This window comes from Notamacropus eugenii, chromosome 5 (assembly GCF_028372415.1).
Source record: "Notamacropus eugenii isolate mMacEug1 chromosome 5, mMacEug1.pri_v2, whole genome shotgun sequence".
NCBI classification, from domain to species: Eukaryota; Metazoa; Chordata; class Mammalia; order Diprotodontia; family Macropodidae; genus Notamacropus; species Notamacropus eugenii.
In genome coordinates, this window is record NC_092876.1 from 319,097,360 (window position 1) to 319,124,046 (window position 26,687).

The window sequence follows — 26,687 nt, forward strand, 5'->3', positions numbered from 1 at the left end:
GTGACTTGCCTAGCGTGACACAGCTAGAAGCGTGTGACCTTAGGTCCTCCTAATTCCAGGGCCAGTGCTCTCTCTGCTGCACAAGCTAGCTGCCCCTTTCCTTCACCTATCTTTGGCCTTTGACACTGTTGACAAGTCTTTTTTAGTTACTCTCTCTTCTCTGGGTTTTCATGATACTTCTCTCTTCTGGTTCTTTTCCTACCTATCTTAGGTAGGAGTCTCAGTCTTCTTTACTGGTTCATCATCCATATCATGTCCCTAAATTCCCCATGGTCCTATCCTCCCTTTTCTCTTTCTCTCAATATCTCACTTGGTGACCTCATCAGCTTAGAGAGATTTTATTATTTATTCAGATGACTCCCAGACCTATGGATCCAGCTCTAGTCTCCCTCTAGAACTTGGGATCTCACATTATCAGTTGCTTATTGGATATCTGAACTGGATGTCCCTTAGACATATAAAACTCAGCATATCTAGCACAGAAGTCATTATTTTTTCTCTAAAACCCAGGGAAAAAACCTCTTCTGAACTTTCCTTTCTCTGTCAAGGATACCAACATCCTCTAATCCCTCATTTTCAGAGTCTTAGAGTCATCCTTGACATCTCACTCTCACTCACTCCATATAGCCAATTAGTTGCCAAATCTGTTTTTTTCTACCTCCACAACTTCTCTTGTATATAGCTCCTCTACACTCACACAACCACCACCCCAGGCCCTCATCACCTTTCACCTGGTATGTAAACACAATTACCTCTTAAGTGAACTTCCTTCCTCAAATCTCTCCAGGCTGATCCATGTTCCATATAGCTGTCAAAGTAACTTTCCCAAATTTCAGTCCTGACTATATCAGATCCCTACTCAGTAAACTCCAGTGACCCCTGTTATCCTTAGGACCAAATGTAAATTCTTCTCTTTGGTATTTAAAGCTCTATGAAGTCTGGTACCAATTATCTACCATCCATCCTTAATCTTATCTACCTTTCCATCACTCCCCTTTATGCACTCTATGACTGGTCAAACCTTTCCTTCTTCTCCTCATACATGACATGTCATCTCCCATCTCTCCCATTTCTTGCTTTTGTCCAGGTTATTCTCCACCACTAGACCGCATTCCTTCCTCATTTTTACCTCTTAGAATTCCTAGTTTTCTTCAGGGCTCAACTCAAGTGCACCCTGAAGCCCTTCCCCATCTCCTCCAGCTGCCGCCTTAACCAAAAATCAACCTTGAATTTTTTAAAGTTATCTTTTGCATGCACCTGTACATATTAAGGTTATTCCTGACCCTTTGACAGAATGTATACTCTTTGAAGGCAGGGACTGTTTCACTTATGTCTTTGCATCCATAGCAATCTAGCATAGTAGCTGGCACATAGTAAGTAGGTGCTTAATAAATGGTGTTGATTGATTGATCTCTCCAATTAGGTTAGAAGCTCTCTGAATGCACAGATAATTTCTTTTTCTTTATATCACCCTGAGAATATAGCAGGGTTAGGTACACTGTAGGGAAGAATAAGCATTTATACAGCATCTACTGCATGCTAAGTGTATTACAAATGTTATCTCATTTTGTCCTCACAAAAACTCTTCAAGTCAGATGCTATTATTATCCCCATTTTACAGTTGAAGAAACAATGGTAAACAGAAGTGACGTGACTGTCTGGGGTCACACAACCAGTAGGTATCTGAGGCTGGATTTGAACTCAGGTCTTCCTGAGTATTCTATCCACCATACCACCTAGCTGCCTCATAGTAGTAATTCAGTAGAGGCTCATCCATTAATTGAGATTGATTTTTTTCATCTGAAAGGGGTTAGGGGAGAGAAAAATAAAAGAAAGAATATAAAGGTAGAGAAGATGATAGGAGAGAGCCTGGAAGTTCTTAGGATAAAACTCTACTTTTCATGCAACCCTTCCAAAGGTCTTTGAAAGGAGGCCACCCACATTTAGTTAGAACTGGACTCTCCAGACTGCATTCTTCACCATATTTTGGGCTTCACTGATTGAGAGAAGATTCCAAATGTCAAAGCCCAGAGGGCAGCACAAGGTATGCAATATGGGGCTGTGTTTCAGAGTATAGGAGATTTTGAAGAAGTAGGAAAAGATGCTCCACCATGCTTCATCCTTGCCAGGACTAACAGAGTGACAGAAACAGCAGATGCCCTATGGTGGTGAGATATAGCATTGGCTTTCTCTACCAGGACCCTGAGCTGGAGTCTATAGCTTGCCAATGCAGGGTGTCTCTGTTAGAAGCTGCAATTTCAGGTGTTTCCTCTCCCCCAAGGTTCCTGTCCACAAGAGCCAGGTTGCTTCATAATCCCAAGGCTAAAGACTCCCAGAATTCTCTAAGAACAGCAGCCAGATTTTCTACCACCTTCCGTATGACTGAACTATTTCCTCTCTTTCTGCACTGGGGAGTCAGAGAGCTCTTTGGAAGCTACGCAAGTTACCTGACTGCCCACCAAAGAGGCAACCGTATGAGACTGAGTAGGAAGTGCCTTCGTAAGGAACTGCTGCCAAGCTGATCAACAATATTTGTTAGTGAGTAAACTGCCTGGGTCCCTCTTCTGTGGAACAAAGAGTCAATCTGAGGAGAATGTGTCCTGCACTTGTGATAGGAAAGTAGGGAGGTGGTTTGCTCTGAGAATCTGTGGGAGAGTATTGCCACATTCTTATCTATTTTACTAAACTGTTTAACTAAATGTCTGGTTTGGAACTAGTAGTTCTCTGGTCAAATCTGATAAACAAAAGGCTTGTGAGCTGAGATTTTTGAGTAAATGCTGACCTAAAATGTTTCATGATGATGGGTTGGCTTTGAGGAGGTCTATGATCAAGAGAAAGCCCCCAAAAGATATCACAACCATGCCATAGTAAATGCAGAAGATTAAATTTAATAGGAAAATTTTCAAGTTCTACCCTTGGATTAAAAAATTTCAATGCCTTTGTACACAGTAACAATACAGTCATCCAAAACAATTCCAAAAGACTCATGATGAAAAATGCTACCCACCTCCAGAGAGAGAACTGATGAACTCTCGGTGCAGATGGAAGCATTTTTTAAAAACTTTATTTGTCTCGCTTTTTTCCCCCACAACATGGCTAATGTGGAAATGTTTTATATGAGTTCTTATGTTTAGCAGATAATGTATTTCTTGACTTCTCAATGGAGAGGGGAAAGTATGGAAGGAGAGAAAGAATTTGAAACTGAAAATAAGAAAAAAAAATAAAACAAAAACAAGTACAACCTGGGAGAGAGATTTTCAGTCGTTGCTTAGTTTTACTGGATGAAAGAACATCCTTCAGCTGGGGAGCAGTTAACCTAGATGATGTAAATGGTGGGAGTAGCCCTAAGCTACTTTGTCTGTCCTCTTCTAGAGGAAAACCTTGGATAAACTGTGCACCCCAGAGTTTTAGGGACTTTCTTGCCCCACCTGGGAATCTGGAGAAAGCCAAGCTTAATCCAAAGGAATGAAATTGTCGTGCTACAGTTTCTCCACCACTGTGGAACCCCCAGCTCTCATGCCTTAAGAGGCATATGGTTTTTGTTGTCGTTCATTTCTTTCAGCGATGTCCTACCCTTTGCCAACCCATTTTGGGTTTTCTTTGCAAAGGCAGTGGAATGATTTACGATTTCCTTCTCCAGCTCATTTGACTGATGAGTAAACTGAGATAAGCAGGGTTTGTCTTGCCCAGAGTCACAAGGCTCAATTTGAACTCAGGTCTTCCTAATTCCATGCCCTGTTCGCTCTAACTACTGTGCCACTTAGCAGTACGTATGGTACATTATTGCAGATCTCAGGTTTTGTGATCTGCAGTGTGTATTCCAAATTCAGGCTTCCTTACCTCCCCGCACTATGTCTCTCCCATGCTCTCTCTAGACCTCTCCTCCGTACTTCATTACCAATTGAAACTACTTCGCCTTAATTCTACCTCCCTACTTTCCCACCCCAAACTAATTACTCAGTTCCTCCTATTTAAAATCCTGATAGAATTCCACCTTCAGCAATAATAGCGATTGCTAACAGATGTTAAGTACTTTATAAGACTTTCAAATTCTTTGTCTCATTTGATCCTTTTAACATCTAAGTGAGAGAGATTGGGTAATTTTACCCCCATTCCACAATTTTAGAGCTGAAAGGGGCATCAAAGGCAATTCAGCCTAATCACCTCATCTTAAGGGTAAGGAAATGAGCCTGGAGCAGTGTCCTGACTCCCAGTCTAGATTTCTTTGCTGTTAAGGAAGCTAAAATGGAGACGAGGATGAGGAGCTTCTCCAATATTTCCTTACAATGGAGCCTCATTTTTTCTTTTTTTTTTTCTTTTTTTTTTATTTTGTAATGTTTAACAATCACTGCCATACAATTGTGATTTTATCCCCCCCACCTACCCCCCACTTCCCCCCTCCCTCCCCACGACTGCATACAATTCTGTATAGATTCTACATATACTTTCCTATTGAGTATATTTTCACTATAGTCATGCTATGTAATCAGACTAGGATACATGAAAGAAATCGTATAACAAATCAGAACATGATACACAAACACATACACATACACAAACATGATCTGCTACAATATGTGAGTGACTTCCATATTTCTCTCTCTGAGTGTGGCAGGCATTTTGCCTTGAGATCCTTCATTGGGATTTTTTTTTTTTTTTGGTAAGAAGTTCTTGTGTTATTACACAAATCTAAGTCTACCAGAAAAAACTCTCAAACACTGTGGTTGTTGCTGTGCATAAAGTTCTCCTGGTTCTGCTCCTTTTACTCAGCATCAGGTCATATAAGTCCTTCCAGGCCTCTCTGAAGTCTTCTTGTTCATCATTTCTTATGGCACAATAGTACTCCATTACATTCATATACCATAATTTATTCAGCCATTCCCCAATTGATGGACATCCCCTTGACTTCCAGTTTTTGGCAACTGCATAGAGTGCTGCTATAAATATTTTTGTACATGTGGGACCCTTTCCCATTTTTATGATCTCTTGGGGATATAGCTCATTTTTTCAAGTCACAGTAAAGGGATGAACTTAAAAGCAGGGCCAGGCCTAAGCAAAATGGTAAAGTAAAACAGAGGATGTGTCACCCCAGTCCCTTTTCCTTCTGGTGACCAGCCAGTTCTGTCGCTCAAAAGACATCCTCTCCTGTCCCATCCCCACAAGCTTTTAAATAATCTCAGTTGCCAGGTTAGTTTAAGGAGTTTGCAAGAGTTGTTTTGGATTTTTTGGGGGGAGGATCTTCTAGAAGACTTGAAAAACTTTTCAAAGCAAAAGAATTTATATACATATACATATATGTATACATGTATATTTAGAAAGGAATAAAAAGCTTCTAAATTTATAAAGAAATAAGAGGGTGAGGGAATAGGAGAAGGTGGAGTATAGAAGATTGTCTAGATTAATGAGAATGAGATAATGAGGAAACAACATATATGCATGTATGTATATATGTACACACACACATATGGAAGGCTATAAAAGACTTCTAAATTCACATAGAAATAATGGAAGGTGAGGGGAAAGAGTGAGGGCAGGGAAGAGGATAAGGGAGAGATCCTGATGGGGGGGTGGTCTGGAGTCAGGGAGGTTAAGTGACAGGAGGGCAAGGTAGGGGTTAGAAATAAGTAGAGGAGTCAAGAGGGATAGGACATAAGAGATACACACAAACATATAATAAAGATCAGGAGTAGAATTTATCAGAGAATAAAAGTAGGGGTAGTAATCATGATCTCAAAGGTAAAGCTAAAAAAGATTGAATCAAAAGAGAAAAATAGGGAAACTATACTACACGTCAGCCATATTAATCTATGTTGTTTTAGACTATTTAAAATTCTAGACAGTATAAGGTTGAAATATTGCCATGGTGTAGGAAATGATAACTTGGTGGATTTAGAAAAATATGAAAAGACTTGGACTTATGAAGAAAGATGTTATCTACCCTCAGAGGGCAAACAAATATAATACAGTCTTATATAGATGCATATGAATGTATATATGTATATACATGTGTGATTACAGATATCCATGTATATGTGTGTATGTATGTCTATATATGTTTGTGTGTATGTGTCTATATGAATGTGTACATTTTTTCGTGTGTGTTTCTTTTTGCTTTTCTTATTTTGCATTTAAGTTTAAAATAAAAAAGATTACAAATAAAATAAAGAATTACTCCCTAGTGATGAAATTTCAAGCAGCATGTTGGGCTAGTCTTGGGAAATCCTCAAATCAATCAACATTTATTAAGTGCCTACTATGTGTCAGGCACTGTGCTAAAAATTGGGAAAAGCATTGGAAATCACATCACAAAGGCCTGAATATAAGGTGGACCTTGCTGTAAAAGCTCCTTCCAGGCCTAAAACTGATTTCCTTAGGATTCTTTTGCATTTATTAAGCATTTCCTAGTGTAATAAAGGTTGTGCACAACACATAGAAAGCAATTGGAGCCTAAGAAATGTAACTTTAAGACAGGAATGGGCATTAGTATTTCTTGTTTAAACAGAAAAAACATTTCTATTTTGCTCTTCTGTTCCCCCTCTAGTTTCTTTTTCATCTTTAATGTGGAAAAAAAAAAAAGAAGAAGGTCTGGGGAGAAAGTAAAGCAAAGAGAAAGAGGAAACTAAGGAGAACAGAAAAAAGAAAGGGGAAAGTGCTCTCCTCACCGTGGCGAAATGTGTAAAGGGAGGGAGGGGGGGAGGGAAGGAAAGTATGGAAGCCTGAAAAATTGAGGCACAGAGAATCAGAAAAGTAACCAAAATAGACTCGGAGAAGCAAGTGATAATTTTTTTTTTAATCTAATCACTCTCAGGCTCTTGGCATTGTGTCCAGTGGCTGTTCACCCTGATAGTGCCTCCCCATAGAATTCCATCTCCGTATTTGCTGTCATTGGGAAATGACTGGGCCTGGAGAGTGGGGGAGATAGGCACAGGGCAGGGAGGAGGAGAGGTGATATCTATTTCCTCTTCATTCAGCTGATTCATCCCAGGGCTCGGGTGACAGTTGCCCTTTTCTTTATGAGGCTTTTGGAGAAATTAACTGGGAAGAGCTGTTGCCTTATATGCCAACTGACACCAGAAATGTCATCAACTGTCAGGCCTCACTAAGAAGCTCCTTCTAGCTGTTTTCCAAAGCAGGTAGCTCCAGATAACCCTGATTTTTCTGAACTGATTATAAAGGCAGTTCACTTATTGAAGATGGTGTTCATAGAAGCAGGGGAGATGGCGATATTTGTTTCACCTTAGATTGGTTAGGCCAGAATTATTTACCCTTAAATATCAAAGAACTACCCCACCCCCACCCCCACTCCCAGGACTCCCCAACTATGAGGCTAAAATTGACAACAACTACAAAAAAACACCTACTTTCATTGTTTCGAGGGTGAAAGGAGAATCTGTTAACGGAATTAGAGATGTTAAGCTGGTGTAACAGCAGGGACCCTGACATACATATGAGGTTCTTGGATCTGCTTTTCTAAAACTTTTGAGGGGTCGACAATCATTTTAATCAAGCACATATATCATTCAATTAGTTCAGGGGAAAAAAGTCAGCACCCTGAACTTCAGAGAAAACTCAGACAGAGAAATACAGACCAACAGACAGGGCTTCCGACTATCTGACCATAAGCAGTACATAGTTACCAGAGAGAAGTACCAAGATTTGGGTTTTCAAAATGGAGGGGCTCCTTAGCAGCTACCCTGAGGCTCTTTGACCAAACAAACGCTTCAAATGAGTAAACCTGAAAACAAAAACCTTACCTCAGGTAATATATCTACACTTTTCAGAGCCAGAGGTCATCACATCCCTTGAGAACCACTGTCTTATTAGAAATTAACAAAAGGTGTGGGCCTTCTTACAAAACAGATCTCCCTTAATCAAACTTTCCTTAATGGGCAGGCCCATTAATGGGTGGGGAAGATCTTTAACTCTTATTAACTAATTAACACTACATCTGGGAGAAGAGATTTAGTGGGGAACTAGGACTCCACAATAATCCTCAAGCATTTGAAGTAGTTTCATTTGGAAGACAGATTAGAACTAGTCTGGTTTACTCCAGAATACATAATCAGTAGTAATGAATAGAAGTTATAAAGAGGTCAATTTAGTTCCAGCATTGCTGTTGTTGCTCAGTCTTGACCATCTCCTCATGACCTCACTTGGCAGAGATATTGGAGTAGTTTGCCATTTCCTCCTCCAGTTCATTTTCCAGGTGAGGAAACTGAGGCAAACAGGGTTAAGTGACTTACCCAAGGTCATACAGCTAGTACATGTCTGAAGCCAGATTGGTACTCAGGAAGATGCATTTTCGTAACCCTAGGCCAAGCACTCTATCCACTACCACCAACTGGTTCTAGCATTAGAAGTGTTCAAAAACCAATGAGATGCCTCAGAAGGCAGTGGTTCATCTCTCATGGGAGATCTTCAAGTAGAATTTGGATAACCAATCTATCAAAAAATATTTATTAACTGAAGACCATATGGCCCTTGGCTAATTGCTGGAGATACAAAAACAAAAATTAAATAGCTCCTGCCCAGGAAGGATTTTACTTCCTGCTTGGGAGAAGCAAGTCCACATATAAGGACTTAGCCAGACTTCCTCTTCCCCAACCCAGAACTCTGCTCTCTTCTAATTGTCATTGATCAGAGTTTTGGCCACTCATACTCCTCAGATGATCAGGTAGTCACTGGCTAGAATCCTGATCAATCTTCCCTGCCATTGCTCCCCAAGATTTCTGGGTCACATTCTCTGCCCCACAGCTATGCCCTCCAGACCCCGGGGCATTGCCATTTAACCTGATAATACTTCAAGGTGGAGAAGTAGATAGAGTGCCAGGCCTGGAGTCAGAAAGACTCATCTTCCTGAGTTCAAATCCATCCGCAGCTGTGTGACCCCCAGCAAATCACTTAACCCTGTTTGCCTCAGTTTCCTTATCTGTAGAAGGAAATGGCAAACCACTCCAGTATCTCTGCCAAGAAAACTGTAATTGGGGTCACAAAGAATCGAACAAGGCTGAAAAGTTACTAAAAGACAACAACAATTTCAAGGATGCCTAGGAGTTGTTATTAGCCCTGTTGCTGTATCTGAGGACTACTAGGCCTGTTTTTTTTGCCGGGAAGGTACCACCTCCTATACGTGCTGTTTCCTCTAGCAAAAATGTGAAGTCCTGGAGAGCAAGAATGGTATTGCTTTTCTATTTCTATCCTGAATGCTTGACACATAATAAATACATAATTAGTACTTTTTCATTCTTAAAATATATATTAGAAATGTGTACAAAATAAGCACAAGAGAAGTTTTAGAAGGAAGCACCAGCAGCTGGGGAGATCAGAAAAGTCCTCTCTCTGAAACAGCCTCAAAGTCAAATTTTGAAGGAAGCTAGGGATTCTAAGAAATGGAGGTAAGAAGGGAACATGTTCCAAAGAGGTAGAAAGAAGATGGAATGCCATTTGTAAGTAGTAGCAAGAAGGCAATTTTGCTTTGTTTTTCTTAATTTAATTTTTATTTTTAGTTCTGAATTCTCTTCCTCCCTCCACCATTTCTCTCACCCACTGAGAAAGCAAGCTATATGATACCCATTGTACATATGAAGCCATGAAAAACTTGAGGCAATTTTGATTAGACCACAGAGTGTGTGAAGAGGTGCTTGGAAAGAGAGTAAAGATAGATTGTGAAGAACTTTAAAAAAAATAAGTTTTCATTGATGTCTTTAAAATTGCCTTAGTTTCTCACAATATCCTCTTTCAGTTATCCCAGGTAGCAAATGGCATTTTTAAAAATGAATGAAAAAAACTAAAGGAGAAATCAGCATTAATGATGAATACCTTGAAAAAGGTTGAAAATATGTGCCCTATGTAACACTTTTGGACCTCCCATCTTTGTAAAGCAATCGATTGGGAGTGTCTTCATATCTCTTCTTTCTAGCTATGTTTGGGGTTTTTTGTTTGTTTTTTAAGAATTTTGCAACATTCAGTTTTGATTTGTGTGTATGTATCTGTCCTTCCCATTTACATTGCAGAAGCCATCGTGTGTGTGTTGTTTCCTTGGTGCTGTTTATTTGGGAAGAACTTTAAATGCTAAACAGAAGAGATTGTGTATGATCCTAGGAGCAATAGGGAGACATGGAGATAACCGGACAGGGAAGTGACATCATCAGGCTTGTGCTTTATGAATTCCACTTTGTTAGCTGTCTGGAGGATAGATCGGAGAGGGGAGAGACTGGGATCTGGGAGACCAGTTAGGAGACATTTGCAAAAGTCCAGGTGAAAGGAGGTAATAAGGGTAATTATGACCTAAACTAGAGTGGTGGCCGTGTGAGGGGAGAGGCAGAGAGAGATGACAGAGGTTAAGATAGAGTGGACAAGACTTGACATCTGATTGAATATGTGGAGTAAGAAAAGTAAGTAGAGCCAGGGACAACTCCCAGGTTTGAAACTAGGTGACCAGAATCTACACTTTGGAAAGTACTCTTTCCCTCCCTGTCCCTCTGATTGGATGACTCCTCCCAAAATCTCAATTTAAGGAAAGCATCCAGGTCAGCCAAGTCTTACCCTTCTCCAGGCTCCCCTCTAGACTTCCTCTACTCTTTGATTGTCAGTTCCCTTTTATATGTTGTCTTCTCCTATTAGGATGTAAATTCTTTGAAAATGAGGACTTTCTGACGTTCTACTTGTGTTTGTATTCGCCGAGATTAGCATGGTGCTTATGCCCTTAATTAATGCTAATTGTCACCCTAAGCAATTTGAGGTTTTCTTTAAAACGAAAGTGTTGAACTATTGTTGAAGGTCCTATCCAACAATGGCTTTCCATTGGAGCAAATTACAAATCCTCAGCCTTGATTCCTTGAATGGGCTTCAAACTATACTTCTCCAAACTTATTCTTCATTCTTCCCCCATGCAGTAATTCCACATCCACCAGACTGGTGTTTATTATTCTCCTAAGATATCATATTCATTCTTGCCTCTGAGTCCTTGTTGATGTTTTTTCTTCCTGCCTGGAATGTCCTCCCCTGTCTTCTCATCTATGTAAATCCTATCCAACCTTCTGAGCCCCTCTTAAGTCTTACCTGCTCTGTATTCAATTCAACAAACATTTAACAAGCATCTGCTATATACCAGGCACTGTGCATGTGTGGGCTGGAGACACAAAGAAAAACAATGGAAACAGTTTTATTCCTCAAGGGAAGAAACAAATACTCATAGATAGTTAAATAACAAATATGTTTGATCTGAACTCGTGATTTCTTCTGGTTTGGGAAATTCCCATCATGAAAACTCCCTCTACTGAAGCAGGTTAGTAACTCATCTGTAACTTATACTTTTAGAGAGATACCTGGACTTCGTAGTGTTGAGGTTTAAACCCAGGGATGCCAAAAATTGTTGAGGTTTCACAATGTGTTGTGGTAGAATCATCTCAAAGAATTCAGAGTCAGACCACCTCTAATCTAAATACAAGTATTTATTGAGATTGATACCTCTCATGAATTGGGCTAAGTTCCAAGAGGAACCAGCAAACTCAGAGAGAGAAAGACGGATTTTTATAGGGTAAAGATACAATTATGCAACAGAAATTTACATAGAATATAGGAATATTATTAATATTAAAGAGGCAGAAGGAGTTTGTTAAAGGATTAGGTAATGGAGGAGGGATCCCATCTATGATTTGGTGGTTAAACATTCTGGTCACGCTACTTTCCAATTGACTAGCTATTGCGGTCCTGTCTGGTCAAGATAGATAGCTAGGTATTGTGGTCCTGTCTTGGGCTAGATGGATGGTGTGATTGTGATTGACTACAAGAACACACCTGTTTCTGTGGGAATGGGTCTGGAGATCATGGCTGGGTAGATGCAGTGGCTGGTTTCCCACACCTACTGCTTCTGTGAGAACTCTGAGTTTCAAGGACGCACCTGTTGTTCTAGTGAGCAGTGAGGCATATTGAAGAAGCTAGGACATTGGCAGGGATGTTAGTAGGTATAATGGACCTGTAATGAGCTAGACTATTGGGGCTAGGGGCAGCTCTATTATGACTCCATCAGTAGGTTAAAGTGACTTACTCATTGTCTCACAGGTAGTATGTCAGTGGCAAGACTCAAACTCAGGTCTTCCTGATTCCAGAGCTATACCCTAGCCACCAAATCAAATTTTTAGGTATTGGGACAGCTAGTGCAAAGGCTAGAGAGGGGACATGGGGTGTCTTATGCAAGGAACAGAAAGTATGTTGGTGTAGCTAGAAAGGGTTTGTGAAAAGGACTAATAAGGAAGAAGACTGGAAAAGTAGGAAAGGGTCAGGATTTTATATGTGATCCTAAAGATAATAGGAAACCACTGGAGCTCATTGAGCAGGGAGGCAACATGGTCAGTCCTAAGCTTTAGGGGAAAAAAAGAACAACACCTTTTCAGGTGAGTAGAGGATGCATTGAGACAAGACTTGATACAGAGAGACCCAATCGAAGGCTACTGAAGAAATCCAAGCAGAAGATGATGAGGTCCTAAACTACCACTAGCATGTTAGTTTTGTGAATGGTGAGAAGGACTTTATTAGACAGATGTTATGAAGGTAGAAATGACAAGATTTGGTGAGAGGTCAGACATGTGGGGTGAATGAGAGTGACTCACATGTATCAAAATTGACACTGGGATTTCCAGCCTGGGTGACTGGCAGGATGGTGGTGACTTCTACAGTACTGAAAGTTCAGAAGTGGGGAAAAGATAATGAGTTCCCCTTTGGATGTGCTGAGTTTAAGATAACTAGGGGACATCCAGTTTGAGATGTCCACAAGATAGTTGGAGATGTGTGATTTTATCCTAAAAAGGGATCCTCGTATTATAAAAAGTTGAGATCACTGCTGCTTAAAGGGTAATAAATAAACAAATATCTATAAAGTTTAAAAAAAATTTATAATTTTTTTATTTTTAGTTTTCAACATTCACTTCCATAAGATTTTGAGTTTTAAATTTCCCTCCACCCTCTGTTACCCCTCTCCCCAAGATGGTATGCAATCTGATATAGGATCTATTTAAGCATTCATATTAAAATTTTCACATTAGTCAGGATATAAAGAAGAATTAGAACTAATGGGAGGAATCATGAGAAACTGAATATAGATAGCATCTTCCATTGTGAGTCTTTTGGAGTTGTCTTACAATCTTACCTTGATCAGAAAAGCATCAAGTCCATCATGGTCAGTCATCATACAATATAGATGTTACTGTGTACAATGTTTTGGTTCTGCTCATTTTACTCAACAATTCATATGTGTCTTTCCAAGTTTTTCTGAATTTCACCTGTTCATCATTTCTTACAGCACAATAGTATTCCATTGCATTCATATACCACAACTTGTTCATCAGTTTCCCAATTGATAGACATCTCCTCAATTTCTAGCTCGTGGCCACCACAAAAAGAGCTGCTATAAATATTTTTGTACATGTGGGTCCTTTTCCTGTTTTTATGATCTCTTTGAGATACAGGCCTAGAAGTGTTCTTTCTAGGGCAAGGGTATGCACAATTTTATACCGTTTGGGCATAGTTCCAAATTGTTCTCCCGAATGATTGGATCAGTTCACAACTCCACCAACATTGCAATAGTGTTTCAGTTTTCCCACATTTCTCTAACATTTATCATTTTTCTATTTTGTCATGTTAGCCAATCTGAGAGGTGTGATGTGGTACCTCAGAATCATTTTGATTTGTATTTCTCTAATCAATAGGGATTTAGAGCATTTTTTTGCAAAAATTCTTTTCTTTTCTTTTCTTTTTTAAAATTTATTTATTTTAAGTTTTCAACTTAATTTATGTTTTGAGTTCCACAATGTTTTGAGTTCCAAATTTCCTCCCCAACTCTCCTCTCCCCCAGCCCCCAAACACCAAACATTCTAATTACCCCTCTAATTTGCCCTCCCTTCTAACATCCCTCCCTTCCTTATCCCCATCTTCTCTTTTGTCCTATAAGGCAAAATAAATTTCTATACCCCATTACCTGTATTTCTTATTTCCCATTTGTATTCAAGAACAATACTCAATAGTTATTCCTAAAACTTTGAGTTCCAACTTCTCTTCCTTCCTCCCTCCCCACCTATCCCCATTGGGAAGGGAAGCAATTCAATATAGGCTATATATGTGTAGTTTTGCAAATGACTTCCGTAATAGTCATGTTGTATAAGACTAACTATATTTCCCTCCATCCTATTCTGCCCCCATTTCTTCTATTCTCTCTTGTGACCTTGTCCCTCCCCAAGAGTGTTGACTTCTAATTACTCCCTCCTCCCATTGCCCTCCCTTCCATCATCCTCCCACCCTGCTTATCCCCTTCTCCCCACTTTCCTGTATTGTAAGATAAGTTTTCATACCAAAATGAGTGTGCATTTTATACCTTCCTTGAGTCAAATGTGATGAGAGTAAGCTTCACATTTGCCCTCTCACCTCCCCCCTTTTCCCCTCCATTAAAAAGTTTTTTTCTGCCTCTTTTATGAGAGATAATTTGCCCCATTCCATTTCTCCCTTTCTCCTCCCAATATATTCCTCTTTCACTCCTTAATTTTATTTTTTTAAGATATGATCCCTTCCTATTCAACTCACCCTGTGCTCTCTCTCTGTCTATATATGTGTATATAATCCCACCAACTACCCAGACACTGAAAAAAGTTTCAAGAGTTACAAATGTTGCCTTTCCACGTAGGAATGTAAACAGTTCAACTTTAGCAAGTCCCTTATGACTTCTCTTTACTGTTTACCTTTTCATACCTCTCTTGATTCTTATGTTTGAAAGTCAAATTTTCTTTTCAGCTCTCGTCTTTTCATCAAGAATGCTTGAAAGTCCTCTACTTCATTGAAAAATTATTTTTTCCCCTGAAGGGGGATACTCAGTTTTGCTGGGCAGGTGATTTTTGGTTTTAGTCCTAGTTCCTTTGACTTCTGGAATATCATATTCCACACCCTTCGATCCCTTAATGTAGAAGCTACTAGATCTTGTGTTATCTTGATTGTATTTCCACAATACTCAAACTGTTTCTTTCTAACTGCTTGCAATATTTTCTCCTTGACCTAGTAACTCTGGAATTTGACTACAATATTCCTAGGAGTTTCTCTTTTTGGATCTCTTTCAGGAGGTGATCTGTGGATTCTTTCAATATTTATTTTGCCCTCTGGTTCTAAAATGTCAGGGTCATTTTCCTTGATAATTTCATGAAGGATGATGTCTAGGCTCTTTTTTTGGTCATGGCTTTCAAGTAGTCCCATAATTTTTAAATTGTCTCTCCTGGATCTGTTTTCCAGGTCAGTTGTTTTTCCAATGAGATATTTCACATTATCTTCCATTTTTTCATTCTTTTGGTTTTGTTTTGTGATTTCTTGGTTTCTCATAAAGTCATTAGCCTCCATCTGTTCCATTCTAATTTTGAAAGAACTATTTTCTTCAGTGAGCTTTTGAACCTCCTTTTCCATTTGGCTAATTCTGCTTTTTAAAACATTCTTCTCCTCATTGGCTTTTTGAACCTCTTTTGCCAATTGAGTTAGCCTATTTTTGAAGGTGTCATTTTCTTCAGCATTTTTTTGGGTCTCCTTTAGTAAGTTGTTGACTCACTTTTCATGATCTTCTTGCATCGCTCTCATTTCTCTTCCCAATTTTTCCTCCACCTCTCTTACTTGATTTTCAAAATCCTTTTGGAGCTCTTCCATGACCTGAGACCATTGAATATTTATTTTGGATGTTTGGGATACAGAAGCCTTGACTTTTATGTCTTTCCTGATGGTAAGCATTGTTCTTCCTCATCTGAAAGGTTGGGAGAAGATATCTGTTCATCGAGAAAGTAACCTTCTACAGTCTTATTTTTTTCCCCTTTTTTGGACACTTTCCCAACCAGTTACTTGACTTTTGGGTCCTTTGTCAAAAGTAGAGTATACTCTTGGGATCTGTAAGATCTCAGTTCCTCCAAGGTGGCACAATCAAGCATGTACACTGGTCTGGGAGCAACAAGAAACTTTTGTGCCTAGAATCTGTGTGTAGTAGTTTCCTCTGCACAACCACCTAGCCTCTAGTTCCACCTAGCCTCTAGTTCCACCAAGCCAGCACTGGGGACTGAGATTCAGATAAGTTTCTCAGTTCCCCCAGGAGCATTAGGTGGGGGCAGGGCTGCCACATAGCGTTGAGGTAAGGATCAGCTGCTCCGATCCCCCAGGGGCTTTACAATCCAACAGTGGATGCAGGCTGCTGTGGGAGCTGCTGCTACCCTGATGCAGCCTCTGCCATCACGGTCTGAAGCTGTACCTATGGGAAGACCTTGCTCCCTTCTCTGCCAGCTGAAAAAAATCCTCTCACTGACCTTTGGCACCTGTGGGTTGAGGGATCTGCCAACCCCAGCTACTGCTGCTGGGGATTCTGCCCCTGAGGCCTGCTGGGGTCCTCCTCCTGGGGCCCATGCTGCATGGCCAAGGCTGGGCTGGGCTCCACTTTGGTCCCGTGTGACAGACCTTTCCCGTCAGCCTTTCAGGACACCCTGGGCTGAAAATCTCCTCCACTCTGTTGTTCTGTGGCTTCTGCTGCTCTAGAATTTGTTGAGAGTCTTTCTTTACAGGTATTTTATGAACTGTGGGGGAAGAGCTAGTGTATATGTGTCTTTCTACTCTGCTATCTTGGCTCTGCCTCTTAGAACATTTTTTTCATGTGACTGTAGACAGCTTTTGACCTGAACTTTTTCTTAAAGTCAAAAGTCTAGCTGTTGGCTCAGCTTGTCACAATTTGGCCTTTAGAGCTTCTTGGCTTCAGAGCTTGCCTTTTCAGTCAAGCTCTCTTCCTCCCTGCCTACCTCCAGGTGGTTAAAAGGTGGTCAAAAGCCTTTAAACTAGGTTTAAAAAAATTATGTATGTTCTTTTTTTTAACCTCATTGTTACTTCCCAATGACTCCCCTCTACCAAATAGAATCCTCCCTTTAAACAGATAAGTACAATTAAGTGGAACAAATGTGTCCCAAAAACTACTTTGGATACATGTGAAAATATATGCCTCATTATTTACCTGTAGTTGGTCACCTCTCTGCCAAGAAATGGGAGGAATGTTTCACTGTCAGTCCTTTTAGGCCAGGATTAGTCACTTCATTCATCAGAGTTCTGAAGTCCTTTGATGTTGTGTTCCTTTACATTGTTGTAGTCATGGTCTAAGTTCTTTCCCTGGTTCTCCTTACTTCACTCCACTTTAGCTCATGCCAGGATTCTCAAATATCTCTAAATTCTCTAATTCATCATTTTTCCCCATACAATTATATTCATATTCCATAATTTGTTCCATTATTTACCAATCAATGGGCACCCATTTTCTTTCCAGTGTTTGCTGCTACAGAAAGTACTACTCTAAATACTTTTTGCTATATACATATATAAGTATACCACATACACACGTACACAGAAAGAGAGAGAATGAGAGAGATAAAGAGAAAAGGAGGGTAGAAAGGAGCAAGAGACAGAGAGAGAGAATAAATAGAAGGTTAATCTTAAAGGATGTTAGTGTGTATGTGTGTATGTTTATGATCCTTTTCTTTGTCTTTCATGTCCTTGGAGAGACTACCTGCCTTCTCTAATTGTCCTTAGAAGCTCATTGAGATCATTGTTGTTCAGTCATTTCAGTAGGATCCAACTCTTAGTGACTTCATTTGGGATTTTCTTTGCAAAAATACTGGAGGGGGTTTGCCATTTCCTTCTCCAATTCATTTTACAGATGAAGAAACTGAAGCAAACAGGGTTAAGTGATTTGCTCAGCGTCACACAGGTAGTATGAGTCTGAAGTCAGATTTGAACTCAGGAAGATGAATCTTCTTGACTCCAGGCCCAATGTTCTACACACTGATTCACCTAGCTGCTTCTGTGCCATTGAGGAGAGTGTGTTAAATGTTTTCATGTCACTTCTAACTGCCCCCTTTCAACTCCAATAGCTTCCATTGTGCCTTTTAATTTCTTATGTACCAATGGTGCACCTTGATTCCAAGTCCTCCTAGGAAAGAGCATAGTTGACCTTCCAAGTTCTTAGCTAAAGGCCAGGGAACTTCACCCTATTCCCCTCAAGGTCAGAGCCACCACTGGAGGAGAGAAGAGGACAAAGGCATGCATCCTGCTTATTTATATCTGCTACCTGACTCCCCAGTGACAGACTTTAACCAGTCAAAGCTCACTTTCTTGACCCTTATTCTTCTTCCTAACAGATAATAGCACAGTGATAAGAGCATTAAATCTATTTCTTCACTGAGCTATGAAACATCTTAGAGTTTGCTTGCTCGTACAAAGAAATTCTGTCCTTCTTGAGTCAGGGGGGCAGGTCAATCACCAGGACGAGAAGAATGAATCCAATGTTATGTCAAGAGCGAGACAACAAACAGGGCAAGCACAGAGTGGAGAGTCAGAAGTCAACTCCTCATCAGCAATGGAAGAGACAAAAATCCTGAATATAGGGATTTAGCAGGAGACCAGGAGTTAGGAATGAAGGAACGAGGCAACCAGTGGTGAGGTAAGGGAAATCAGGAAGGATCCCAGGTAAGGATCTGTACAACAGCAGCCACAAGCTAGACAGAGACTATAAAGCACAAGATCCCAGCTGCAGAAGGAGCTATTGTTCCTGAGCCAACCATATCTGAACCCCTGGAAGGAGCTTATGAACTTCTTTGTCTAGAACTATCCTTAGGGTGTAAGTGGACCTGCCGAAACTTTTTTGTTCTTGACCTATGGTTTTATCAACATAGGAAACTTACAGTATAGAAAATTCCCCTGAGAAGATGGGAAATTTAGAGTCTTAATAATCCTTGAGAGTTAAATAATTTTCTCATGGTCACACAGCTAGTATGTGTCAGAGGAAAGCCTTGAACCCTGACACTAAGGCCAACTTTTATTGGAGAGGATAATGATAGCTGAAATTTGTAGAGTGCTTTTTCATTTGAGCCTATGAATAACCTAGTAAATTAAGTAACACAGATATTGTTCTCCCCATTTTACAGAGGAAACTGAACCTCAGGAACTAACTGTCTAAGGTTGCACAGTTAGTAAAGGTCAGAAGTTCCTACCTCTGCTGATGCCAGATCAGTTGTTCTTCCCTATATTATGCTGATTTTGTAGGTAGGGGACACAGCTAGATTCAGCTGGCAGAAGTGAGAGAGACAGACAGACAGAGGGGGAAAGAGACATACAGAGGGAGAAACAGACAGAGGAAGACAGACAGACAGAGAGACAAAGAGACAGACAGAGAGTCAGAGGGAGAGAGACAGACCAACAGACAGGAGAGTCATTCAGACAGAGGAAGAGAGAGGGAGAGACAAAGAGAAGGAGAAAGAAAGGCAGAGGGGGAGAGAGACAGAGACAGACAGAAGAAATATTTGAAAACCATTTCTTAAAGGACTATGACCTTTTTCTAACTATTTCAAAGCACATTTCAGCAGACCAGTGCATAAAAAAATAAACAGCAGTTTCCTCACATTCAGTTTAGGAGTATAGAAGATTGGCTATTTCCAAGGCTGGATTAGAAGCAGGTTTTCATGTTCAAGGACATTGGTTCCCCCAACCTCTTGAGCCAGTTGAAAAAAATATTTTTCAACTTCTTTTCCCTTGGGTCTGATGTTTTGACCAACTCTCCATTTTGGAAGCAAGATTAGAATTCAGAGCTCCCCTTTCCCTCAGTAGAGAAAGCAGTTCATTTTAATCCAGGTTCTAACACAGACCAGCATTCCTCATTCAGCCTGCTTCATCAGCTGTAAAAGGGTGAAAATAATGCCTGCATTACCTACTTCACTGGGTTACTTGTTATATGTGCTTTGTAACTAAGAAGCATCATGTATGTTTTATTGAGTTTGGAGGAAGTTCCTTCAGGAGGTTCAGAAGGGAGAGCTCCTCAAAGAGAGGGATTTATCTTTTACTTCTCTTATATCTGTGCTACTTAGCACAGTGACTGGCTTGTAGTAGTAGGTGTCTAATAATTGTTTACTGACTGATTGGGAGGAAGGCCCAGGATGATTGATGGACAAGGATGAACCTTCCCTGTAAAGTCTGCTGGTCTGAAGATTCACAGGTGCCTCATTCCCTCGTCTCATGGGAGCTTTTCCTTGCTCTGGATTTTGTGGATCAGTAATTACCAGTTCAGAAAACACCACAAATGCTTTCCATTTCTTATTTACTGCATCCTTCTTCCTTTGACCCTCTGCCGGGTGAGGGGCCAGATGACAGGACAAAAGCCAGAATATTTGCCTCTGGTGAAATTCATGAGGGCCAATGCATCTCCACTCTGTGGTTTGCAGAAACTGACTCTGCTTTGGAATCTTGAGCAGGACAAGAGGGAGAGAAGTTTTTTTTCTGTTTTTTCCTTATTCAGGGTAAGTCAACAAGGCAAACAATAGATCCAACTGGTGAAAACTTGGACCCTGCCCTTCTCTTGGCACCAAAAGTTCCCCAGGGGCCACCTTGTTCTGATAGAGAATGTAGTCCTTCCATAATATCAGAAAGAAATGCTAAAACACAGAAGATACAGCCATGTAAGAAGCATCCTTTGCAAACTGAAGGACAGACAACTCCCTTCCTTTTTCATGCTGGTCCAAAGATAACCTAGTTTAAAGGACAAACTCAATCAGTTAACCAAGGAGTCTTGATTAACCACTGACTTCAAAAGAGAAGAGAAGTAGACTTTCATTCATTAAGAAAATGAGAGCTAATACACAGGTGGGAGTGTACATGTGTGAAAATGAAAAAACTGTGTGTGTGTGTGTGTGTGTGTGTGTGAAAGAGAGAGAGAGAGAAAATGAGAGCTAATACACAGGTGGGAGTGTACATGTGTGAAAATGAAAAAACTGTGTGTGTGTGTGTGTGTGTGTGTGTGTGTGTGTGTGTGAAAGAGAGAGAGAGAGAAAATGAGAGCTAATACACAGGTGGGAGTGTACATGTATGAAAATAAAAAAACAGCGTGTGTGTGTGTGTGTGTGTGTGTGTGTGTGTGTGTGAGAGAGAGAGAGAGAGAGAGAGAGAGAGAATGAGGCAAAGTCTAACTAAGGAAGTAGAAGGAGGAGAGGAGTTGAGGTAATGAGCAATAAATTTGGCTTGATAGATTGAGGTTAGATTAAGGAGGTTCCTTGAAAGACAGAAGGGATTGGGTTTGAGATTTTAAGCAGTAGGGAGATATTGAACTTGAGATGTGCCCTGATGAAAGTGGGAGTTTAGGAGGATATGTCTGGTAGCAGTGTATGCACTGTGGGAAAGACTAGAAGAACTGACGTGATTAATCTAAGCGTTAAGCAGTAAGAGCGCGGACTGAGGCACTAGTGGTAGTAGTGGAAGATAGTAGAGATGGCATAGTATATGGAATAGAACAGTGGAGTCAGGAATTCCTGTTTTGAACTCAGGAATTAATCACCTGGGCAGTTACCTAACTTCTCTCATTCTTGATTTCTTCATCTGTAAAGCGCAGTAGTACCTACCTTGCGGTCTTGTTGTGATAATCAAATGATATAACAACACTGTTTATGTGCTATTTATTATTTTTTCAAATTCCACTTCAGACTCTCTCAAGGAACCTGAGCAAATCACTTAAAGAGAGCCTCAGTTCCTTGTCTATTAAATGAGGGAGTTGGATCTGGCAATCTCCAAAGTCTCCTCAGACTCAAAGTCTATGAACCACACAGACTATTTCAAAAGAACAAGTGACAAAATGGTGCCAGATTAGGAAATTAAGTCTCATGGTGGGTGATATGTCTAAGGAACAGTGAGTTCCATCATCAAGGAATGGTTTACGTGATACTTTCAGTATGGCCTAAAACTTATTCACATTTGGTTGTCGAATATGTCATATTAAGGCCAGTGCATAGAGTGCTAGGCCTGGAATCAGGAAGACCTGAATTCAGATCTGAACTCAGACATACTTACTAGCTATGTGATTCTGGTCAGGCCACTTAACCCTGTTTGCCTCAGTTTCCTCATCTGTCAAAGGAACTAGAGAAGGAAATGGCAAACCACTGCATTATGTTCGCTAAGAAAACCCAAATGGTTTCATGAAGAGTTGGACCCAGTATGACCGAAATGACTGAACAACAACATGAAAGAAGAAAGAAAAGGAGATAGGAATCATACTACAGTGTGCCTTGAATGCCAGGGTAAAAAGGAGTGTGTATTTCATCTAAAGGCAAAAGGGAACCAACTGAAGGTCTTTTCTGTTTTTAAGTGGGGCAGTAATATAATAACACTGGCTGATTTTAGGATAGCACTTTTAGAATCTACAAAACACTTTACATACATTATTGAATGCTATCCTCACAACAACCTTGGAAATTATCTCCATTTGTGGATAAAAGATATTGTGAATTGAAAGACTTGTCTAGGGTGACATAGCTAATTAGTATTAGGAGATGGAATTCAAACCCAGGCCTTTCAACTCCAAGTCCACTACACTTTCCACTTTCTGAACCTGTGCTTTAGGAAAATCATTTTAGTGGCTGAATGGAGTGGAGAGAGATTTGGGGCAGGCAGACCCAAAATGTGAGGTGATGAGGGCCTGCACTTCTTTCAGAGTATTCCCAAGAGATATTGCAAAGGTGAAATAGACCTTGGCAACAGCTTGGAGATGGGGATGAGAGATAGAATCCAGGATGATTCCTAGCTTGTGAGCCCAAGAGACTGGAAGAATGTCCAATAATAGGGAAGGTAAGGGATGGGGAGGATTTAGGGGGAAAGAAAATGAATTCTGCTTGGAGAATACTGTGTTTAAGACGTCTGGATATCCAGTTTGAGACATCTGAAAGGCAGTTGGAGATGTGAGATTGAAGGTCAGCAGAGAGACTGGGGCAAAAAAGGTGAATTTGAGAATCTGCAACATGCAGATGCTAATGAAATTCATGGGAGCTGAGGAGGTCACCAAGGGAAATAGTATAGAGGGCGAAGAGAAGAGGACCCAGGACAGAACCCTATGGGATAGCTATGGGCAGAGGGTGTGATCTGGAGGAGGATCCAGCAAAGAAGACACAGAAGGAATAGTCAGATAAGGGAGAGGAGAACCAGGAGAGAATGGTGTCCTAAAAACATAAGGAGAGAAGAGAGTAATTGACAGTGTCAAAGGCTGCCAAAAGGTCAAGGAGAATGAGGATTGAGAAAAAGCCATGTTGTCTCCCCACATTAGACCGTGAGTTCCTTGAAGTCTTTCTCATCACTTAGCTAGCACATAGGAGGTGTTCAAAAATGCTTATTGATGGATTGACAACATACTTGTCAGTCTAAGTTCTCCAAGATTACTTGGAGATCATATAGGAGTGGGCTGGTAAATGTTTAACAACTGGTTTTCCCAAAAGACATGACATAATTTAAAGTTTAATCTGCATTCTTAAGTCTGAACAATCAACAAAACATCAATCAAGCTTTCTGAGGTGCAGATGTTCACTCTGAAAATTTAACTGTCACAACCTAACTGGTTTGAGCAGGCTCTGGCACATTTCTGAGACTATACTTACCAAACCAAAACTATTTTTAGAATTACCCAGATACAAGCATATAAACTAGAGTACAGAACTTCATGGCCATCCCTTTATCCTATCCTTTGGCATTGGCTGGAGTAGGTTAGATTAGTTTTTCTTAAAATGGGAAGGGAATTTAACTTTCCATCTTCTGAGGTTGGTGGTCTGTGGAATGATTGGAGAAGGAAAGGTAGATTTGGGCATCTGCAGCATAGAGATGATAATTAAATCCATGGGAACTGATGAGATTAATAAGTGAAATCATATAGAGGGAGAATCCTTTCTAGGACATCCCTGATAGGTGGTCATCTAGACCGTGTTTTAACACTTCCATTCAAAACGCAACCCATTCCATTCTGGATGACCATAATCGTTGGAAAGCTTCATTGAGCTGACATCTGCACCCCTTTAGCTTCCACACGAGGGGTAGGGAACCTGCAGCCTCAAGGCCACATGTGACCCCCTAGGTCCTTAAGTGCAGCCCTTTGACTGAATCCAAACTTCACAGAACATCCCTTAATAAAAGGATTTGTTCTGTAAAACAAGTGGTTCCCCACCCCTGTTCCACACGTTTGTCTTAACTCTCCCTGGAACGACACAAAATGTATCTTCCACATGACATCCCTTCAAATATTTGAAATAAGCTATCAGTCGAACCTTAAGTTTCCCTTTCCCCCTCAGAATAGGCATCCATGGTTCCTTCAATGTCTCCTCATATGACATAGTTTCCAAACTGTTCGCCTCACTCACTATGTGAGTTCCTTCTTCTGTATGGTGTCCACAGTTAGTCAGAGTTCTAGTATTATCTTAAAACAAAACATACTGACCTGAAGACAATATCTCATATAACTTCTGATTGGGGAAGAATGCAGAAGGAATGTCACTTGTCTCCGTTGTTCTAGACACTGTTTCTATTAATATAACCCAAGATTGCCTTAGCGTTTCAGATAACCACATTACGCTGTTGAGTCATAATGAGTTTGCACTCAACTAAAACCAACCTTTTTTTTTTTTTTAACATAAACTCCTGTTAATGAGGGTTTCTCCATTCAACCCACATGTGGGACAATTCATTTATTTAGAAGGCAGTGTGACCTGCTAGATCTATCTAGCCCCAGAACTGAAGTCAAGAAGACTTGGGATTGAATCCTGCCTCTGCCCTTACTAGCTATGTGATACTAGGCAAGTACTTCAGTTTCCTTATCTGTAAAATGGGGATAATTATAGCACCTGCCTCATAGGATTATTAGGAGTCTCAAAGGAGATAGATAATATTTTTAGAAAATTATTTTTAGATAAATATTTAGATACTAAATAGATAAGTATTTGTGCAACCCTTACAGTGTTATATAAATAAATATCATCCCTACAGGGTCTTTCAAAAGTCTTAGTGGAGTTTTTTATGTTACTGAGGCTTTTAATAAAGGGTGGTCCAGAAGTCTTAGTGGAGTTTTAAATTTTAGGAGCTTTATTAAAAGAAACTAACACCATTTATTTAAAAATTAAACTTTCATTTCTTTTAATAATAATTTTATTTTTCAATTTTAATAATAACTCTCTCAGTTTTTATTAAAAGAAATTCAATACCAGGAGTCCCCAAAATCTTAGTGTAGTCTTGAGCCACTAAAGTTGACAACTGCATTAAGGCTTTTGGGACACCCAGTATTAAATTTTTATCTTTTTTATATTCAACTTTACAACTAACTGTCCCTCCCCACTTTGTGTCATCTTCCAATTTGACAAGCATTATGCCATCTATTTCTTCACTCAGGTTATTCATTAAAAAAAAAAAAGTGGAACGGGACAAGCCCAAAGACAGAGTTCTATAACATAATATTAGAAATTGACAGTAGAGACCAATAAAAAATAGAATTTATGATTAATGGCATTTTTTCCCTAATTTACAAGTCTGGTGATCTTACCAAAGCCTTTACTGACATCCTCAAAATCCTCTACACCCCAAAATTCCTTCCTCAACTTTCTCAGAGTCCCTTGCCTGAACCTCTTCTTTATACTTTGTCTTGTATCATAGTTATTTATCCACACATTTTCCCTTATTCCAATTAGATGCCTGGATTATAATCTCCTTGATTATAAAGTCTGTGCCATCTCACCTTTGTATCTCCAGCACCAAGCACAATCTCTTATACAGTCTTTCAATAAGCCAATGGTTCTGGAACCTCATCAATGAGGTTATTCCTTTCACTGGTTCAGGCTGCCACCCATCCATACCAACCTGCTATGTAGAGCTTGTCCATGTTCCTCCATAAATTGAGGAAGGGAAGGGTCTACCTAATATGCCAGGGTCTTTCCTCAAATTCTTTAGACATTCCAAGGAAACTCATGGATCATATGAACCTCTCATTCTAACAATGTGACCAGCTGCTTAACTAAACTGAACTGAGGGGGAAGGAAATACCCTTGAATGTTTCTTTCAATTCTAAAGTTATAAGATTTTCATACTTTTCCACTCCTTTAGTGACAGACACCTGGAGTCCATAAGTCAAGAAAAATTACATTAAGCACACACGATAGGAATCCTGTAGGAAATTCAGTCACATCCTCACTTACTGGCTGTGTGACTTTGGGTAAGTCACAGCCTCTCTGGGCTTCAGTGTCCTAATTTGAAAATGAGGGGGTTGGGCTAGAGGGCCACTAAGGTCTCTTCCAGCTCTAGATGCTATCATCTAATGCCACACTGACTCTCATGAAGCAGATGGTAGCCTAGATGCAAGAGACCACAGGGACAATCCTGGAGGCACAGGTTGTTCTTCAGTCCCCTGGTCTCCTTGGGCACATTAACATTCAGGGGAAAGAACAGTGTCTAATCTGTTAAAATGCAAGAAAACATTTGGAAAACCCAGTGCGAAAGAAAGGGAATCTGATATTTGCCTTTAGTTTTGCTATTGAATCGGGCTGAAAATTCAAATCCTCTTTAAGAAAAAAAAATGCTGCCTGTATTCCAGATTTAATTTGCACCCAGACTCTCCTAATGTGAGCTGAAGACATAGCTCATATATACCCACCTCCTGCCGTTCTCCTTTTGAGAAATGAAACTCCGGGTCATAAAAATAGCTCTCTTACAGTTAAAAGAGAGAAAAAGAAAAGAAGGAAAGCAGAAGGAAAACTGTATGTCGCCAGCTCCTCTTTCAGACAAATGTCTGATCAGAATGGCTTTTGAGAACTGAAGAAACTCCAGACCACAGCTACACAAAACCCATTTGCCCTCTGTGA

The 26,687-nt window shown here is 40.1% G+C and overlaps 1 long non-coding RNA gene across 1 annotated transcript in view; it reads left to right on the forward strand.

The window, feature by feature from the left end:
• The first annotated feature begins 10,218 nt into the window (after nt 1–10,218).
• LOC140509229 (uncharacterized) overlaps nt 10,219–26,687 on the forward strand; it is a 45,114-nt gene continuing 28,645 nt past the window's right edge. Inside the window, exon 1 of the long non-coding RNA XR_011968600.1 lies at nt 10,219–10,394. This is a non-coding gene — a long non-coding RNA (uncharacterized lncRNA). The remainder of the gene's footprint in view (nt 10,395–26,687) is intronic.